We start from the raw sequence: 20,255 nt of genomic DNA on the forward strand, positions 1-20,255 counted from the left end.
TCTATGATACTCCATTCTTTTCTGCATATTTAGAATTACTTTCTTTTGCCTGAAGAACCTCTAGTGTTTGGGTGAGGAGTGGGGAATGGATTGGCTGCCAATAAATGTTCTCCACTTTTGTTTGTCTGACATAATCTTCATTTGTCCTTTATTTTTAAGAATGGTCTGGGTTTAGAAGATATCACTTCATTCTCCTTTGACTTCATTCCTGTTGTGGAATCAGATGCCAGTCTTATTGTTGCTTATTTAAAAGTGTGTTTGTCTCTCAGTTCAGTTCAGTTCAGTCGCTCAGTCGTGTCCGACTCTTTGTGACCCCATGAATCGCAGCACGCCAGGCCTCCCTGTCCATCACCAACTCCCAGAGTTCACTCAAACTCAGGTCCATCGAGTCGGTGATGCCATCCAGCCGTCTCATCCTCCGTCATCCCCTTCTCCTCCCGCTGCTCTTAAAACTCTTTATCTTTGGTTTTCAGAAGTGTATCTAGATGTTTTCTTTGTATTTATTTTGTTTTGGGTTTATAGCACTTCCTAGTTCTGTTGCTTGGTGTCTTTCATTGTTTTGGAACTTCTTGGCTGATATCTTTCAAATATGGTTTCTCCTGTTTCTATGTTTCTTTTGGGGTTTCAATTACATATATGATAGATCTTTTTTCCATGTTCCATATATTTCTTACATTGTCTTACTTTTTCTTAAAAATAAAATCTCTGCTTTCATGCAGGTGTTTATATTTTTACTTGTATTCCATTTTACTAATACTCTTTTCTGTGGTGTCTTATATGCTTTGTTGAGTTTCTTAGTGTTAATTGTATATACTAGTTCCAAAATTTTAATTTCCATAATTTAAGTTCCATAATTTTCTTGCTCCAGTTCTCTGGTAAAATTCTCCATGTAATCATTTAATTTCATAAGCATATTAAAGATGGTTATTTTAGACTGATACCATTATTTGAGGTATCTATGAATTTACTGTTTTTTATTTTATTTGGGGGGTTTCAGTTGTTTTAATTCTATATCCTGGCATACCTGTTAAGTCTTGATTGAATACTTCATGTATTCAATAAAAAAGTTATACTGCCTCTGGATAATGTTATCTTTTTCTAGTGTTTACTTTTTTAAGCTGTCAGGCATAGAATGTGGACCTGTCATTGTGATTGACTCAGAGATTACAGAATTTGAGTCTGAGTTTTACTGTTTCTAAAGGTTGAATTATTTATAGTTTACCTTATTTCTAGATTGTAGTCCTTGAAGTATTTCAGTAGAAAGCCTGCTTTATATTTTCTGTTTTTTTCTTTGTTTGTTTTCAGTTAGGGTCCATCCTTTTTGGTAGGAATTTTTGCTTCTTTAGTATCATGCAACTATTTGTAACCTCTGCTTGTCTTTACTACCTCTTAGCTGCTTCATTCTGACCTTTGTCTTTTTGCCATCTTCATCTTAGGAATCTGAAAATGCCTTTTGGAACCCAGAAACATAATTGTGGGTTCATGTCAAAGTATTTCTCTTTTGGGGGAACATGTGTCTTTTTAAATCCTGATGAATATTGTTGCTTTCTAAGCTTTTGAAGAACTGGGTTATCCTGAACTTTTAGAGTTGTTCTTGGTGGAAGAGTTGGTCTGTAAAATGTTGCTCTCTAAGTTATTGTGCTAAATTTTGGATGGTATAAGATGTGGTCCATTTCTTTAAGAATACTTCAATTAATAGAAATATACACACATACATATGCACACATATAAATATATGGTAAGCACTCTAAGTGTTCTAAGTGTGGTTAGTTGTAATGTATTGAGAGTATTGTGAAATTCTTTTAATAGCATGTGATTATTTTTCTTATTTATTTCCTTGTTTGTTGTTTGTCTCCCTCTAGAATGTAAGACCCATGAAGACAGGGTCATAGTTATTTTATTTATTGCTGGTACACAGTATAATCTTGATAAATATTTGTTGATAAGTGATTGCTGGATTTGTGTGGCTATGAAGTTAATGTTGTATTTTATATCTGTCTGGACTTCCCTGGTGGCTCAGATGGTAAAGTATCTGTCTACAATGTGGGAGACCTGGGTTCGAGCCCTGGGTTGGGAAGATCCCCTGAAGAAGGAAATGGCAATCCACTCCAGTACTACTGCCTGGAAAATCCCATGGATGGAGGAGCCTGGTAGGCTACAGTCTATGGGGTCGCAAAGAGTCGGACATGACTGAGCGACTTCACTTTCACTTTCACGAAATCACTTCAGTCGTCTCTGACTCTGTGCGACCCCATAGATGGCAGCCCCCCAGGCTCCCCCATTCCCAGGATTCTCCAGGTAAGAACACTGGAGTGGGTTGCCATTTCCTTCTCCAATACATGGAAGTGAAAAGTGAAAGTGAAGTTGCTCAGTCGTGTCTGACTCTTAGCGACCGCATGGACTGCAGCCTGCCAGGCTCCTCCATCCATGGGATTCTCCAGGCAAGAGTACTGGAGTGGGGTGCCATTGCCTTCTCCGTGAGAAGGCATAGCACTTGGCAAATATGCCACACATACATTTCACTTCTTTGAGAACAATCTTTATGTAGAGTAATACTGATGACTTCATTGACATGTGAAAATAAATTTTTCCATTTTATAGACAGGATACTTGAGATTTGGATGTTAAGTCATTTGCTTGACTTAATGACTGCCCTAGGATAGAATCTCAGGGTTTTGTTCTTCAAGTCACATCCAGGTGAAATGTACAGAGAATTTTTCCCTAGACTCTCATGGCTAAAATAGTATAACTTCTAACTCTTTCCTTCTATATTCTCACATATTCTGTTTGATCATTTTTAGCCACTAAGGTGAATCTATAGTATAAATTATAAAATTGGTTTTTAAAATATTAAACACATTATACACATATATCCCCACACGCACGTATATTGTTGTTCAGTTGCTCAGTCGTGTCTGATTCTTTGTGTCCCCATGGACTGCAGCACGCCAGGATTCCCTGTCCTTCACAATCTCCCAGAGTTTGCCCAAACTCATGTCCATTGAGTCAGTGATGCTATCCAACCATCTCGTCCTCTGTCATCCCCTTCTCCTCCTTCCTTCAATCTTTCCCAGCATCAGCATCTTTTCCAATGAGTCATTTCTTTGCATCAGGTGGTCAAAGTATTGGAGCTGCAGCTTCAGCATCAGTCCTTCCAATATTCAAGACTGATTTCCTTTAGGATTGACTGGTCTGATCTCCTTGCAGTCCAAGGGACTCTCAAGAATCTTCTCCAACACCACAGTTCAAAAGCATCAATTCTTCAGTGCTCAGCCTTCTTTATGGTCCAACTCTCACATCCATATATGACTACCAGAAAAATCATAGCTTTGACTACATGGACCTTTGTTGGCAAAGTAACGTCTCTGCTTTTTAATATGGTGTCTAGGTTTGTCTTGCTTTTTCTTATAAGGAGCAAGTGTCTTTTAATTTCATGGCTGCAGTCACCATCTGCATGTGGGTGTATGTAGAATTCAAGGGATGTAAAAGTGGAAATTTACATAGATTTTAAAATTTGTTTTAAATAAAATTTTATATCTATTCATGTGCATGTGTGCTCAGTCATGTTCGACTCTTTGTGGCTCCATAGACTATAGCCCACCAGGCTCCTCTGTCCATGGAATTTTCCAGGCAAGAATAGTGGAATGAGTTGTCATTTCCTACTCCAGTGGTTTACATCTATTACACACACACAGACACACAGACACACACACACACACACACACACACACATACAGATATAGTAATAATTCAGGTATATAAAAGAAACACATTTTATCTTGGAACATTTTGAACTTGAAATGCATTTCCAACATGAAAGTGCTTATTGATGAAGATAAGCTATGTTTATCTTCCTTTGTGTGCTCGAGTTTAGTTTGTAATCTGCTTGCTAGGGATTAATCACCTTGGTGTGTGGCTGTCACCCTTGAGTCATCAGCGTTTCTCCTGTCTTTTGTGATTGCTTGCTTTATGCAGGTATAGTAATATCACACAACCCATATAATTTCTTATATTTACTTTCAAAGAGATTTTTAAATTATATGTTTCAAGTATACAGTATTATAGTTCTGACATCTGTAAACATTACAGAGTGATCATCACCTCAAATCTAATTACTATTCATTGTCCAGTTGACCAGTTTCACCCATTTTGCGTACCCCTTCACTAATCCATTCTCTGTATCTAAGTTTGCTTTATATTTTTGTTTGTTGGTTTTGTTGTTGTTTAGATTTCATGTATGAGTAAAACCGTATGGTTTTTATTGCATAGGTCTTTCACCTCCTTGGTTAAATTGTTCCTAGATATTTAATTTTTTTTGATGCAATTATAGATGACTGTTTTTCTCAATTTCTCTTTCTGACCGTTTGTTGTTAGTGTATAGATCCACCACAAATTTCTTTATATTGGTTTTCTATCTTGTGACTTTACTGAATTCATGTATTAGTTCTGAAAGTTTTTGGTGGCTTCTTTAAGGTTTCCTGTAAATAGTAGTATTTGCAAATAGTAATGGTTTACCTCTTCTTTTCAGCTGGGATTCCTTTTTTTTTCTTTTCCTTGCCTCAGTCTTGTGGCTAAGACTTCCAATATTGTGTTGAATGAAAGTAATGAGAATGGGCATCCTTGTCTTATTCCTAGTCTAAAAGGAAAAGCTTTTAGTTTTTCTTCACTGAATATGATGTTAGCTGTGGATTTGCCACAAATGGCCTTTATTATGTTGAAGTATTTTCCTCTGTTACCACTTTGTTGTGAGTTTTTATCATAAATGGATATTGAATTGTTTATGTCTTTCTGCATCTATTGAGATGACTGTATGATTTCTTTCTTCATATTGTTAATCTGATATACCATGTTGATTTTGTGGATGTTGAGCCATCCTTGCATCTCTGGAATAGATTTCACTTGATTATCGTGTATGATCCTTCTAATTTATTGTTGGATTTAGTTTGCTAATACAATTGACCATTGAACAAGGCAGGGGTCAGGGGTACTGCCCATTCATGCAGTTGAATTTCTGTGTATGACTTATAGTTGGCCTTTTACAGTTCCTCTGTATTCATGGTTCTGCATTCCTGGACTAAACCAGTTGGAAATCATATAGTACTATAGCATTTACTATTGAAAAAACCTGCATAAAATGGACCTGAGCAATTCAAACTTGTGTTGTTCAAGGGTCAACTATATTTGTTAATAAAATTTTCTTCTCTATTTATCAAGAACATTGACCTGTAATTTTCTTTTGTGGTGTCCTTGCTGATTTTGGTGTCAGAGTAATGCTGGTTTCATAAAATGTATTGTGAAGTTTTCCCTCCTCTTCAGTTTTTTGGGAAGAGTTTGAAAATATAGATGTTAATTGTTTTGTGAAACTTGCCAGTGAAGCTATCTGGTTCTGAGCTTTTCTCTGTTGGCAGCTTTTTGATTACTGTATCCATCTCTTTATCAGTAATCAGTCTATTTCTTCATGGTTTAGTCTGAGAAGATTGTATGTTTCTAGAAATTTATTTAGTTCTTCTACATTGTCCAATTTGTTGCCATATAATTGCTCATAGTAATCTTATGATCCTTTGTATTTCTGTGGGATAGTTGTATGCAAAGAGATTTTAAGTGTTTTAATAACTTCAGTATAAAATTCATTAAAACAAGTGATGAAGGTTAGTTATGTTCATTTTACAGACAATAAACTGGTTGCATATAGATTTAAGTTTACAAAAAAACATGTTTAATAACCTAGAAATACCAATACATCAAATAGTCTCTTCCCTAGAACTGTTGATACAAATTAATACCTAATCATGTCCTTTAGGATCAATTAGAGCTGGAGTAAAATCCACTTCTCCCTTCTTCATTTATTTCTATTCTTTTTTAAGAATACAAGTTCTCTCTTGACATTAAAGAGACTGTCTTGGGGGGAAAAACACAAGTTAAGTGTTATTTTGCCTTTGTTTCTTCTTTCTAGTCTTTCTTTCAGTTACTCTTTCTTTAGCTGTCTATGGGACTGTTGCATATGTGGGATGTTTCTGAGAACTCTGACCCTATAGGCACAACATGTAATGTCTCTTAGCTTGGATTATGATAAACTACATTGAGTGGTTTTATAGTACAAAAATATCATATGTTAAATTATGTACTGTACATATGGAATTTGTATAGCATGGTTTAATATCATAATGCATTTGTGTCTGCATATATTGGTGGAGGTATCCCTTATAAAATTTTCTGAGAGGAAACATGGATTTAATTATAAGTGGACCTTTTAATTAATGTTAGCTTATAGATGAAACTGAATTGTTTTCACCTCTATGGGATGTTTTTTTGTATCTAATTTCCACTGTACGTATTAATCTTTCTTACTTTTGACACTCTTTTTATTGAGAACGCCTTAAGAGGTTTTTCTTTCTCTTTTTCTTTGTTCATCAGACTCAAACAGTCATTCAGATCTAACACTGACTTCATGGTTAGTTCTGTTCTTTCATTGTGTAGTTCGGTGTTCCATGACAAATAGGACACTCTGGCATTGTAAAGTTCCCAGAGAGGGGCAAGGAGCTAGAATAATGGGCAATATGAAAAGATGAAGATGGGCGCTGAGTTCTCTTTAAGGCTGCTGTGTTTCTACGTCTACCAAGAGGGTGACTGTGTTGCATCCCATATCCATTTTTCGTAAGGGTGTTAACCATCTGGTTCCTCTTGTTTTCCGCTTCTTGCTCCTTCACATCTGTTGCTTCTTCATTGTTCTACAAAAGCTTACATTCCATATTTGATGTTCATTTCCATAAACATTCCATATTCATGAGAATGCTTAGATTTTACCTGTAGGTCTAAGATGATTACAGTGAAACAGCAGCCAAGGTCATAAGAAAGATCATATCCAGATTAGACGGCTCACTGCCATGAAATCCCTGGCAAGAAATAGCTGCTGGTCATGTTTTGCCTGTCCAGACAATCATTTGAAAGGAGCACCAGAGTTAGCAGTCTGACACATCCTTCCTGGTTGGGTCACTACATTTGAGTGTGCTTAGCTATTTGTAAAGCTATCTTGAGAGAAAGAGCATGTTAAATTGGAAACACATGGACAGAATGACACACACAGCCTTGGAATTCAGAGCGCAGTGCGGCAGAGTTCAATCAGGTGCTTGACATCCTGACAGTCTTGTCTCTGTAGGAAAAGAAAACACCTGGAAACCCTGGGTTCGGTGGTGATAAGTTCACATTTTGGGGCTATTTGCCTAGATTGGTTCCCTTCTGTTTTCCTTTCAATAGATCTTTCCATCTGCAATTTTTTCTCCTTCCATCATTCTCAAACTTCTTCAATACACAGCTCTTGTTTCCATCCTGTCATTCTTCGCTAGAATCAATTTAAGTTAAAATCAAAACTGGGTAGCAGGTCAGAAAAGGGATGAAAATTTTCATGGTCCTTTCCCTTGGATACTTGAGTTTCTTCATGTTGTCTGTAACTTATTCATTGCTACTATCTTTAAAATAATGCTTCTAGCTATAATTTATAGAGGCTAGATTCATACTGCTTGGCTGCAAAGCAAATGAAGAGGCAATCTGACATGTAAAAATCAGTAGCATTAATTTCTTTAAGTAAAACCTTAAAATATATTGAATTTTGGGTAAAGTTATAAACATATGGAGTGAAATTATACCAAACAGCTTATTTAGAAATTAGCATGTTCCTCTAATTTTACTGTTAGCTCTAGATAAACTGAAAGCAATAATATGAGCAAATATAAATTCATATGAACATTCTGTCAGGTGTGAGGCAGTGTTTTATCTTAAAAATAGTGATCAACCAGGAGTCAGGAGGCCTGTGTTTCCTCTTGGTTTTGCTATTAGCTTGCTTTTTTAACTTTTTAAAAATAAGATGGGGGAATTTACATTAGGTAAATGAAATTGAAATTCTGGCTGAATTCAAGAGAACACAGTGGCCTCAAATGTGGCTAAGGACATTTAGTAAGTTAATGAGGGCAGGGGAGCTAAGTGGACATTTGGTTTAGGTCTGGGTTGGGGAGATTATTACAAAGGCTGTTAACCTGTAGATGGAGGTGTCAGGAGGTAGAATGTTGGAAGGTATTAGAATGGAAAACAGTAGAGATTTTTCTGATCTGTTGCAAAAGAATTCAAGCTTGAAGAAGATAATGAATGAAATTTTCCTGGACAAATTGAAATTAGAAGGTGAAGTGTGAAAAGAGGTAGTAGTAACAACATAGACTGGGGCAATCTTGAAAAGCATTTTTAAGTGGAGTAAAAATAATCTTTGAGAAGATCAGATAAGAGAATACTTGCTTACTGTTTGTTCAAAGCAGCATGTCATTGACTACCAGTGTGTCCCTCTAAGTCAGGATTTTTCATCATCAGCTTTGATATTTTGAGCTGAATAATCCTTTATTGTGGGTATGGATCATATGACTATAGGATATTTAACAGCATCCTTGATCTCTACCCATTAGAAACTGATAACCCCCCTACCCAAGTTTTGACACTCAAAAATGTTTTCAAACATTGCCACAATTGCTACCACTTGAGAACCAATGTTTAAAAAAAAAATAATTTTCCAGAGGTCATATATTCTACTGGTTAAAAGTTTGGGCTCTGAAGACAGAGTTATAGAAGAAGATTTGAGTCTTTTACTTTTCTCACTGTGGGCTTTGAGTAAATCCCTTAGCTTTTCTAAGCATCACTTTCTTCATTTGTAAAATGAGACTAGTAAAAATTACCCACCTTCTGCGATAATTGTGAAGATTGAATGAGACACACATGAAAGATATAGTGTAGTGTATGGCACATGGAAGTTACTCAGTTTATACCAGAACTTGTTCTTCCTATCATTTAATGGTTATAAAAAGGCATAAGAATAGAGGAGATAAACATAGTTGTTTTTGAAAGTAGATGCTTTGGCATCAGAGAATTTTGGGAGCCAAATATCTGGGTCTCACTATACAGGCTGAGTCTTTAGAGGCATTGGTCTGTTGAATCTATTAGTCAATAAATACTATTTGAGCATCCATTAGGTGCCAAGCTCTATTCTAATGTTCAATGTTGAGACATGAGCAAAACACAAAATTTTTCATGATCTTACATATTAATGGAAAGGCAAAATTGATAGATATGACTTCAACTAAGTAGGGGTGTAACAGACACTACTAACTGATCATCAAAGTTTATTCTCCCCTTGTTTTACCAAAGCTGGTCCACAGCTTCCCAACTATACTAAGATTCTAACTTTAAAACTCTACTCTAAATAGTAGCCATTTGAGTAAGTGCTTTGTATTAGTCCAAGAACAGAAGTGAAGTCTGCCACTTCCAGCCCTGACCCGTAAAAACTTCCTCAAAGGGTTTTTTAATGATTTTTGTTTCTTATCATGACCTGGAAGGTCACAACAATTACCAGATTGACTAGAACAATCTTCAAAATCACATGTTAAAAGTGGCAGAGCTCCTATCAACCTGGGTTCCTGAATGAGAGTGTGGAACAAAGACTGCTTTCCAGGCTACAAATCTACAAGATTGTCTCAACTTTTCAATGGAAGTGAAATAAAATCTGAAATAAGACCCTATTGTGTTTAAGTCATTGCAGTATGGGTTGATTTGTTCACCAATTATGGTTATCAAATGAAATAGGTGATCTAAAAAGATTTCTGTGAGGGGAGAATATTTGAGCTGAACTCTGGCAAAAGAAAATAAAGTAGCCTTGCTGGTGCTAAGCTGCTTGAGTCGTGTCCGACTCTGTGTGACCCCAGAGACGGCATGTGCACCTAAATAACTGTTTCTAATGGGAAGAAAACCCAGTGTTAGGGAGCCACCTTTGACAAGTAGCCAGTACTAAAGCCCCTACAATCTAGAGGGCCCATGCTGGTGGGTAAGGTGGGAGCATACAGATAGGGATGGCTTTAAGACAAAATGAAAGTATGGCCCCTAAGTCTCCCTAGTTTATAAAGACACATCTCCATGACAATCGGAAGCACTTCTTCCTTTCCAGAAGAACAATTGGCTCCTTTCTGCCCCCATTTTTTTTTTTTTTAATTTGGCCCTTCAATTGGCATATACATCCATCACATAGCAGGTACATGTTCAGATTGAAAATTCAGTTGAAACTGACTTGGGCAAAGACCATACCTGAAATCACTGGACATAGGTTAATGAGGGTCTCTCCGGCTTCATCTGATATAGATGAAAAGAGAATCTGCTTTGCAAGTTTCTCTGACAAAATGACCAACGGTGTAAACTCTTGAGATGCGTTAAGCATCCTGGTAGTGTTATGTTGTTCAGACTTTATTAACCCTTGTTTGGATAAGAGTTTTACTTATCTCTGAGCTATACTTTTTCTGTAAATATCTATATTTGAATTAGGTTGAGATCTCAAAGAGAAACATAACTCTTTGATATGTTAGTATCCCATTTATTCAGAAAACTAATTTGTGCTCAGTTTTGGGTTGTCAACCCAGTAACATGGCTGTTTTATGTAAAATGGAGGCTGACTTTTGGAGACAACAAATACTCTTTTGTTCATTTATTTAGCAAAAGTCATATAGATGTTCTGTAATGTTTTCAATGTTATGTTGGATATACATACATTAAGTAAAACTGAAACAAGCTAGAAAGTAACTATTATATGCTGATTTGTAAAATCCAATATAATTCACCCTTCAAATTCCACTCATCTCAGCGTGAACTCTTTGGTGCTCCCATCTTACAGTGTTTTGCAGTGTTATTCTCAGTAGCTTAGTCTCATGACGAACTTAGAAGAATAATGGAAGAAGTGCTTCTTTTCAGAAGACCAGTATATTTCATTTTTGAACAAAGAATCTTTCATTCCTGGACTTCCTTCTCTCAGAAAAGAACACCATTTTCTATCTAATTACTCAAGACAAAATCTAGGCATTATCCTTGTTTACTTTCCATTCATTGTTCCTTTTCCCCAAGTCTTCATTTTGGTCCTATAAAGCCTGTCTCCCAAATATATTTTAAATTAATCTATTTATTGCTATTTCTATTATTAACCAACCATCATTTTTTAACTTACCTAAAATAACAGGTTTTACTGATTTCTATTCTTGTTTCACAAGAATAGAGATTTCTATTCTTGTTTCATGAATATAGCACCCAGACTGATCACCTAAAATCACAAAAATATCATAGTTAAATCCAAATATCTTGCTCTGACTTATAAAGTACCACATGTTCTGATCCTTGCGTGTTCCTCCTACTTTATTTTACGCTATTTTGTCCTGTTCCTTAGTCTACCACCACGCTGAGCAGACCAAATGTGTTCTCACTTTAGGGCTTTGTACTGTCACTTTAGTATGGGATGCTTTGGTCTGTGATCTTTGCATGGTTACCTCCAAGTTGCTGCTCTGCTTTTAACTGAGTAAAACAGTTCCTGTTAACACAGCAGGCATGGAACAAATATTTGTTGAAAGAGAGCTAATGGGAAAATGGGTCCTTTTGTGATATGGAAGACAGTGACATAATAGGTTGATGACACATGGTCATATACCTATGGGGCACGCAGTTTTTCCTTTTGAATTTTATTACATGATGCTCAAGGTCTGTTGATTCCTTAGAGAAGAATTAAGCAATCGTTTCCTTTTAAAATGGTTCTGTCTGTAGATTGCATTTTCAGTTTCTATATTTTTGGCCTATTTTTCATGGCATATTCTAAAGAAGCCCAGGCAATTTAGATGGAATAGGCAATAAGAGTAAATCAACCCGAAGTGACCATAATGGTCTCATTTCCTGTTTCCTATATATCTCTCTCATGGGTATGGAGTTCTTAGTAAGTAGGATCAAAGATGGATATTTGATAGAGGATTGGACCCCCGGATGTTTTTCAGTCATTAAATCTTTTACATCTTACAATTCTAGAGTTTCTAGAAATCAAGTTACAGCTCAGTTCATACTTCTTTTCTATAGGCACCTTCTAAACCAGATTAACCTCTATTTTTTTTTTTATTCATTTGTTACTGAAGAACATTTCTCCATGGTTCAGAATGAGTGTATACTTTTTTCTGTGTAGTATAAAAAAGGACAAGTGGTAATATATTAATCTGATGGCATTTGCTAGAATATCTGGAAAGTAAAAATTGACTTTTTTTCAAGTAAGTGCTAAAATGAAACAGAAAGAAAGTGTTTCTTAAAATTGCAGGCCAAACGATGTAGACAATAGCAAAGACATGAATCAAGCAAGCTGCATCTGTTCCCTTGTATTGTGAGTTAGCCTCGTATATTCTCTGTTCCTCAGATAGGGAGTAAACATGCAGCACCTTTCATGCTAAGCTTTAAATCAGTGGCTGGAACTTAGTTATTGAACGGAGGCCTTTGAGGTTTTGATCCTGATGATTCATCTAAAATATATGAAAGTTTATGAAAAGTATATATAGACATTCATTTTAACTATATATTTTGCAACTCTAGATTTTAAACCCTGTTTAGGTTATTGATTGTGCCTAAGCTCGTTATGTAAATTCTGGAAGAATTTCTGAGATCAAAGCTCTTTCTGTAATAGGAGTGCAGGTTTGTTTCCCATAAACACTAGCATTACTGTTTTGGTTTATAAATGGCTCATTTTTTCCCCCAAAAGTACTTGTACGATGCCATGCAATGTTAATTATATTTTGACTGCTATATTTTTATTTATAAATGGAAATTGAGTATAAAATTTCAAACTTCAAAATTTACAGAAATGCTTATTTGAAAAGACAGCATTTTATTGTTCAGTTGCTAAGTCATGTCCGACTCTTTGTGACCCCATGAACTGCAGCATGCCAGGCTTCCCTGTCCTTCACTATCTCCTGGAACTTGTTCAGATTCATGACCACTGAGTCGGTGATACTATCTTATTATCTCATCCTCTGCCGGCTGCTGCCTTCTCCTTTTGCCTTCAGCCTTTCCCAGCATCTGGATTGTTTCCAATGGGTCGTCTGTTCCCATCAGGTGGCCAAAGTATTGGAGCTTCAGCTTCAGCATCAGTCCTTCCAATAAATATATAGGGTTGATTTCCTTTAGGATTGATTGGTTTGATCTCCTTGCAGGCCCAAGAGTCTTCTCCAGCACCACAGTTCAAAAGCAACAGTTCTTTGGCACTCAGCCGTCTTTATGGTCCAGCTCTCACATCCATACACAACTACTGGAAAAATCATAGCTTTGACTATATGGACCTTTGCCAGCAAAGTGATGTTTCTGTTTTTTAGTATGCTGTCTAGGGTTTGTCATAGCTTTTCTTTCAAGGAACAAGAGTCTTTTAATTTCATGGCTGGAGTTACTACTGCAGTGATTTTGGAGCCCAAGAAAATAAAATCTGTCACTGCTTCCACTTTTTCTCTATTTGCCAAGAAGTGATGGAACCAGACGCCATGATCTTAGTTTTTGAATGTTGAGTTTTAAGCCAGCCTTTTCATTCTCCTCTTTCACCCTCATCAAGAAGCTCTTTAGTTCATCTTCACTTTCTGCCATCAAAGTGGTTTCATCTGCATATCTGAGGTTGTTGATATTTCTCCTGGCAATCTTGATTCCAGTTTGTGAGTCATCCAGCCTGGCATTTCACATGATGTATTCTGCATACAAGTTAAATAAGCAGGGTGAAAATATAGACCCTTGACTTACTCCTTTCCCAAATTTAAACCAGTCAGTTGTTCCATGTCCAATTCTAACTGTTGCTTCTTGACCTGCATACAGATCTCTCAGGATAAAGGTAAGGTGTCTGGTATTCCCATCTTTTAAAGAATTTTCCACAGTTTGTTGTGATCTACATAGTCAAAGGCTTTAGTGTAGTCAGTGGCTACACTAAAAGCAGAAGTGGCTGTTTTTCTGGAATTCTCTTGCTTCCTCTATGATCCAATGAATGTTAGCAATTTGATCTCTGGTTCCTCTGCCTTTTCTAAATCCAGCTTGTACATCTGGAAGTTCTCAGTTCATGTACTGCTGAAGACTAGCTTGAAGAATTTTGAGCATAACCTTACTAGCATTTGAAATGGGCACATAATCATTGTTATACATTTTTTTTTTCAAAATAAATTGACCTTTAGAAAGTCTTGAAATGCTCGGTTTTCTCATGACTGTGGTCTGTGTAAAGCTGTGTGTTGTGTTTTGCTTCTTGTGTATAGATGAGTTGATAATGTATTTTATACCAAAAAACAAAACTGAAAACTCAAGACTTTTCAATGAAAGTTTATGTATGTTGTGAGATATTAGAAAATGAGGACAGTCCACTGTTGGATTTGTTGCATGTTTTTTAGCTAAATTGTCATTTCATTTGGATAGATCATTTTTCTATCCCATCCTGGTTGTTAAGATGATGGTTCAATTTCTCTGAGTTCTAAACAGAAGGTCGAAAATAGACAGCTAAAAGGAAAGGAAATAAGCTGATTCATTGAAGCAAAAGCGAAAGAGAATCTAATCTCCCAACAGGGACGCTGTCCATTTCTGCAGCCTCTGAGCCATGGTATCAATTGCTGTCAACACTGTTTATGTGGAAGATTGCATTGACGTAGTGTAATTGGTTCTGCAACATCATTGTAACACAATGAAGCAAAATAGCCTATCCAAGGCACTCAACACCATACTTAGTCAGAAGACCAGACATAATGTAAAACCCAGGAAGGATCATTGAAAACATACAGAAAGGTGTTTTTTGGAGTTAAGTGCTTTGGAAATAAAGGTGTTTGCCGTCCCTGTTAGTATAGTACTGAGTATCCCTGCCTGTCACATGGGAAACCCAGGTTTGATACCCCAATGGAGAGGCAGCACACCCTTTCGGAGAAGGGAATGGCAACCCACTCCAGTATTTTTGCCTGGAGAATTCCATGGGCAGAGGGGCCTGATGGGCTACAGTCCATAGGGTCACAAAGAGTTGGACATGACTGAACGACTACATTTTGGAAGTAAACTGAGACAGAGCATAAGAAACTTTTGATATTTTTAAGTTTAACATGATGATCAACTTCTGGTAATATTTTTAAATTGGTTAAAAAGTAGAGAATTATTTTGAAACCCTGCTTTTTATTCTATTACATTGGGACTATAAGGTTTATTCCTCCAGTATCTAGTGAACAGTGACCTAGGGCTTTTGGAGCTGGATCTGATCTGGTGCCTTAAAATGAGTGCTGTGTTGCATTGCGGCTCCAAAGGTAGTCATAGCCATGTCTCTGATTTCTTTTCTTTTAAGATAAGATTAAGAAAACTAAAGACCAGGATAATTAAAACCCCATGGACAAGTTTATTTGTTATTAAATCATTACAACCGATGGCTTCATATTGGCGAGACTGATGATTTATTACTGACAAATAGAAACACAACTTCAAATTTTGTTATCTCCTTTACTTCATCTTTTCTCTCAGTATCTCAGTTCTTGATACAGTCTCATAATTTTGTCAATGTATTTCTAAATTGCTACTACTGTAGAGTGGTGATAAAAGACAAGATTAAAGTGATACTTTCTTGCTAGAAAAATAACATCTGCCCATTTGTAATGCCTATGCGATTATACATAGCAAGATTTTCAAACACACATAGGATTTAGATAGACATACACACAAATGTACACATGTTAATTCTTCATTAAAATATGCATTCTATGGCATTGAAACATGCATAATATCATATATGAAATGAATCACCAGTCCTGGTTTGATGCAGGATACAGGATGCTCGGGGCTGGTGCACTAGGATGACCCAGAGGGATGGTATGGGGAGGGAGGTGGGAGAGGGGTTCAGGATGGGGAACACGTGTACATCCGTGGCGGATTCATGTTCATGTATGGCAAAACCAATACAATATTGTAAAGTAATTAGCCTCCAATTATAATAAATAAATTTAAATTAAAAAATAATTTAAAAATGCATTCTGTAAGTATATGTGGACTTTTCACAGTGCATTGTTTGTATAATCTTTCTACTTGACATATTCCTTTTAAAGAAACTAAAGGGATTATATTAGTCTACAAAAATAAGTACACGTGTCTATGTTAGCTTACCTAAAAGTTCTTTAAAATATGAAATTTATTGGCGAAGCTTTATTTGTTAATAATATGGGCTAATTATTTGAGTTAAAGAAATCATAGGAAATCTGATTTGAGGTATTTGATTATCTTAAATTATCACCTATCATGGAAGGAAAGGTGAAATATTAAATATGAGCATTTTAAAGATTAAAACCTTCATTATCATGTTCTTAAGTTAGCACAGTGGAGTACCCGGCAAGTTTCTTATATTCTGTAAAGAATTATCACTAGACTGTACATTTTCTGGGAATGATTTAGAACATCAAACTAGAATTTGGGAAACTTGGAAGTTCTGATACAAACTTCAAGCTACCTAAATGTGTTTTTCCTCTGTAAAATGAGAGTGCTCATTTCTAAGTTTATTTTAGCTTTTCAGTGTGATTTGGTAATATCACAGTAGGCCCTCCCAGAGATATAAAATAATCACATTTAAAAGTTTCACTGGCGCTTTTAATCTCAGTGCTAAAAACGTTGCCCGTGTTTCCTCCTCCACACGTTCTTTGGGACCTGAGTATTAAGAGTCAAAGAACTGCATATCACCATGGTGCCAGTTAGTCCCCAAAGTCTTTATTTGTACTAAAAGTGTCTTCCCAAGCAATTTTCTAGGGATCACTTTTCAGGAGACATAGATGAAAGAAACTTAACCATATTTCTAACTTCACTTTAATTATAGCTATTATAGAGTGGGAAGATAGATAACATTAGATAATTACAGCTGAATTTAAAGAATAAAAATCAATTAACAGTAAACAATTTTTCTGTGTACAAATGTTAACACCAGTCAGGATTCCATGCACAGCAGAAAGAGCTAAAACTTGGAGAATAAGCAACCTGAGCATTAAAAGTGATTATGCTTCTCAGGAATCACTGAAGAGCTTGCTTAGGTAGTAAAGCAAAGGGAGGACATAGGGATAGTTGAAAGCTCTCTTGGATTGTAGGTAGTATATTTTAGATGTTTTTTTTTTGTGTGTGTTTTTATTTATTTAGAATTATTCAGACAAACAAAAATGTGTAAAGAATACTCTAATGAACAGCTCTGTGTATCCACAACTGGCTTACCCAAGGGAAATATACAAACCCAACCAAAATTCCTCTTGGGTCTTTTCCTAATTGCAGACCCTTCCCTTCCTTATAGTGATATATCCTCTCCTGAATTTGATATTTATCATTCCCATGCATCTCTTTCTTTCCTTCCTTCCTCCTTTCTTTTTAAAATTTGTTTATTTTTGGCTATGCTGGATCTTCATTGCTTTGCATGGGCTTTTTCTAGTTGAGGCGAGTGGGGGCCACTCTTGATTGCGGTGTGTGGACTTCTCATTGTGGTGGCTTCTCCTGTGGTGGAGCACAGGCTCTAGATGTGCAGGCTTCAGCAGTCAGAGTGTAAGGGGCTCAGTAGTTATGACTCATAGACTCTAGAGCACAGGCTCAATAGTTGTGGAGCATTGGCCTAATTGCTCTGCAGCATGTGGAATCTTCTGGACCAGGGATCAAACCCACGTCTCCTGCATTGGCAGGCGGATTCCTATCCACTGCACTACCAGGGATGTCCTTTCTTTTTTTTTAAAAAAAAATGCATATATCTCTTAACTATAAGTAGAGTTGTTTGGCGTGCATTACATTTTACAAGTCAGATACCACAGTGTATACATTTTACACCCACTGTTACAAGATTCAACTTAGTTTTGAGTACTCTAAGTGATTAAGTGGTTTTATATAATTTTACACTTTTATGCCTTCCCAGTTGGTACTAGTGGTAAAGAAACCACCTGCCAAAACAGAAGACATAAGAGATGCAGGTTTGACCCCTGGGTCGGGAAGATCACCTGGAGGAGGGCAAGGAAACCCACTCCAGTATTCTTGCCTGGAGAATCCCATGGACAGAAGAGCCTGGAGGGTTACTGTCCATAGGTTCCCGAAGAGTCAGACATAACTGAAGCAACTTAGCATGCATATACACTCTTTTACATTACATTATGCTATTAATCTTATCAAATAATTGGTTTGATTCATGGTTGCATATTTGTAAGACACTTTCAAGGTGATAGAAGTATAAATATCTTTTCAAATTATTTATAATAAGCATATAATCTATAATACATGATCCACTTGTTCATTTGTTACTGGTAAAATGATATTTAAATGATTTCCTGGTCAAGGACAGTGTTCAGTTCAGTTCAGTCGCTCAGTCATGTCCGACTCTTTGCGACCCCATGAATCGTAGCACACCAGGGCGCCCTGTCCATCACCAACTCCCAGAGTTCACTCAGACTCACATCCATCGAGTCAGTGATGCCATCCAGCCATCTCATCCTCTGTCGTCCCCTTCTCCTCCTGCCCTCAATCCCTCCCAGCATCAAAGTCTTTTCCAGTGAGTCAACTCTTCACATGAGGTGGCCAAAGTACTGGAGTTTCAGCTTCAGCATCATTCCTTCCAAAGAAATCCCAGGGCTGATCTCCTTCAGAATGGACTGGTTGAATCTCCTTGCAGTCCAAGGGACTCTCAAGAGTCTTCTCCAACTTCACAGTTCAAAAGCATCAATTCTTCGGCACTCAGCCTTCTTCACAGTCCAGCTCTCACAACCATACATGACCACTGGAAAAACCATAGCCTTGACTAGATGGACCTTAGTCGGCAAAGTAATGTCTCTGCTTTTGAATATGCTATCAAGGTTGGTCATAACTTTTCTTCCAAGGAGTAAGCATCTTTTAATTTCATGGCTGCAGTCACCATCTGCAGTGATTTTGGTGCCCCCAAAAATAAAGTCTGACACTGTTTCCACTGTTTCTCCATCTATTTCCCATGGAGTGATGGGACCAGATGCCATGATCTTCGTTTTCTGAATGTTGAGCTTTAAGCCAACTTTTTCACTCTCCTCTTTTACTTTCATCAAGAGGACAGTGTTAGGTATTAAAAATTCACCAGTGAGCAAAACAACTTGGTCCCTGTCTTATGGACTTTACAGCCTAATTCAAAGACAAAGCTTCAATTTCACAAATAATCCCAGAAGTGAATATATAGTACATTAAACAGGAATCTATTGATTGCCTTATATAAATTAAAGCAATAAAACCAATGAAAGCCTTTGTTCTTGCAGGGCTCATATTCTGATTGGGTGGTTTTAGGAGATTGAGGCAGACAAATAGTAAATAAGATGAGCTAAGAGTAGGCAGGATAAGTAAGAAAAATACAAAGTATATTTAAAGATGACATATGCTATGCGGTAAAATAAAGGATGGATCAGGACTAGGCAATAAGGGAGGGTTGCAGCTTTAAATATACTGTCCATAGAAGTCCTTACTTGTGAGAAGATGACAGTTGAGTAAATACGTGAAGTGAGGACAGGTGAGAGGCTGAACAGAGAGTGTAGGTGTGGTTACATATGAGGAGCATTTGAAGCAGAGGGAATATAAGTACAAGGACTTAAGGGCAGGCAGCATCACTTCTGAAGGATAGCAATGGGCTGGAGTAGAGCACATTATGGGGAGAACAGTGGGTTGAAATCAGAGAGGAAGAGGGCGTGGTGATGTGGGATACATCGATTGATTGATTTGCTATTGTCAGTTGTTTGGCTTTTGCTTGGAATGAGATATAAAACAATTGGAGGGTTTAGCAGGAAGATGGCAAGATCTTTAGCAAGATCCTCTGTGATCCTACTTCTGTTTAAATAGGATCACTCTACAGGCTACATTGAAAATAGAATGAACTAGGCATAAGAGCGGATCCACTGAGGCCAGTTTGTACAATAATTCTGTACAAATTTAACTTGTACAATAATCATGGTAGCATGAATCTTAGAAGTGAGACTGTTCTTTTCTATGAAAAGTTTATAAAGAGAAAAGAAAGCAATAAACAAAGTTATAGTGGTATGGGTATGCAAGAGAAGATATACTTCGGACATAAATTTGTGTTGTATGAAAGAAGATGGGAATGTAATTTTTTGTAAAGCAGATTGTTTGTAATGAGAAAACTACATTGAAAAATTTAGGAATCAACAAAATTTAGTGCTTCTTTCTCTGTGTTTTAATAGTACATTATACAAATTACTATGTGAACATCTATCTCACTATCCTTTATTGTAATTACTTCTTAAAAAGCACAGACATCCAAGACAAGGTTTCCACTTTTGCCACTATTATTCAACATAGTTCTGGAAGTCCTAGCTACAGCAATTAGAGAAGAAAAAGAAATAAAATGAATCCAGATCGGAAAAGAAGAGGTAGAGCTCTCACTGTTTGCAGATGATATGATACTGTACATA

This window comes from Capricornis sumatraensis, chromosome 7, assembly GCF_032405125.1.
Source record: "Capricornis sumatraensis isolate serow.1 chromosome 7, serow.2, whole genome shotgun sequence".
NCBI lineage: Eukaryota > Metazoa > Chordata > Mammalia > Artiodactyla > Bovidae > Capricornis > Capricornis sumatraensis.